Source organism: Anabrus simplex, chromosome 8 (assembly GCF_040414725.1).
Source record: "Anabrus simplex isolate iqAnaSimp1 chromosome 8, ASM4041472v1, whole genome shotgun sequence".
NCBI classification, from domain to species: domain Eukaryota; kingdom Metazoa; phylum Arthropoda; class Insecta; order Orthoptera; family Tettigoniidae; genus Anabrus; species Anabrus simplex.
The window spans coordinates 147,295,599-147,297,198 of NC_090272.1; the positions used below are offsets into that span (position 1 = coordinate 147,295,599).

The following is a 1,600-nucleotide window of genomic DNA, read 5'->3' on the forward strand; positions in this document are numbered from 1 at the left end:
TTGTAAATGACCAAATATATTGAAAGAATATGTTCGGGCTATATAGGCCTAATTAGCCATACGTATAATTAGACGACCAACCAGAAAACTTGGAAATATAAGCGAATGGTTGACGAAAGTGAGTGATTTCAATACATTTGAAACTATATTTCATGCTCTTTAAAAAAATGAAATAGCGGTACTGCTTGAAACTGATGATTCTGAAATGGAACGCTATGTCATATGCGTTGTAATACAGCGAATTTGTTGGCACAAATATGGCGGTTTGAAGAATGTGACAGTACGTTCGATGGATCTTGGTGTTTAGCGTACACGACAAACACAGACGACCTCTAGCGAGCTGAAACGTTACTACTACTCTTTGTGTTATCCATTTCCTTTCATACTTTACATAAGGCGGCCTGTTGGTCTAGGGGTATGATTCCTGCTTTGGGTGCAGGAGGTCCCGGGTTCAAATCCCGGACAGGCCCGATTTTTAAGAAGTGAAATTTAGTTCCATGTAAACTTTCTGACGGTGGCTCTGAAGTTTGTGTGAATTACTACAGTGCTGAAACTGAATCTTACCGCAGATGTTTCAACTTGAAATCGTTCTTTCAGCTACAAGTGTTGCGATGAGTGACACTGCACAGTTAACCGATTATGGTTAAAATTCCCAACCCTACCTGGAATCGAACCCGTGATCCCTGTAACCAAAGGCTAGCACGCTAACCATTTAGCCATGGGGCCGGGCAGCTTTCTCTAGAAACGGCGCTTTAACTCTTCAAGATCAAGGTCATACCAACTGTGAATTATGCTCATAAATTTGATATGGCACCCAAAGAAACGGCGAAGACAAATGTTTAAAGAACCTTTTTTGGAACTTTTTTTGCATGTTCAAATATGCACGACTCTAGCTTATGAGTTAACGAGAGAATCTTTCTTTACATAATATTTGAGATCCATGATGATGTTACATCTAATTCACAAAGCGAAGCAATATTGCCAGAGATGAAAGAGAGGAGAAACACCAACTCGGCCTGTTGGTCTAGGGGTATGATTCCTGCTTTGGGTGCAGGAGGTCCCAGGTTCAAATCCCGGACAGGCCCGATTTTTAGGAAGTGAAATTTAGTTTCGTGTAAACTTTCTGACAGTGGCTGTGAAGTTTGTGTGACTTACTACAGTGCAGAAACTATATCATGCCGTAGATGTTTCAACTTAAATCATTCTTTCAGCTGCAAGTATTGCGATGAGTGACGTTCCAAATTTAAACCAGCTTTCTCTAGAAACGGCGCGTGAACTCTTCAAGATCAAGGTCATACCAATTTGTGACTTATGGTCTAAATACGAGTATTATATGGGATCACCTCACTTTGAGAGCCATGAAAGAAGCGGTGAAGAGAAAATATTTAAAGAAATTTCTTTGCATCTCCAAATACACACGAGGCTAGCTTATGAGTTAACGAGAGGATCTTTCTATCTTTGCAGAAGACTTGAGATCCATGATGATGTTACCATCTAATTCACAATCGAAGCAATATTGCAAGAGATGAATGAGAAGAAGAAACGCATTTGGCAGTTCTGTTCTACGGCGGCTATGACTTCTGTTGAGGGGACACAGTCA

The 1,600-nt window shown here is 40.5% G+C and overlaps 2 non-coding genes across 2 annotated transcripts; both read left to right on the forward strand.

Moving 5' to 3' along the window:
* Positions 1–398: 398 nt before the first annotated feature.
* TRNAP-UGG (transfer RNA proline (anticodon UGG)) lies at positions 399–470 on the forward strand. Its single transcript has one exon. It is a non-coding gene; the product is annotated as a tRNA-Pro (tRNA).
* Positions 471–1,013: 543 nt separating this feature from the next.
* TRNAP-UGG (transfer RNA proline (anticodon UGG)) lies at positions 1,014–1,085 on the forward strand. Its single transcript has one exon. It is a non-coding gene; the product is annotated as a tRNA-Pro (tRNA).
* Positions 1,086–1,600: the final 515 nt, after the last annotated feature.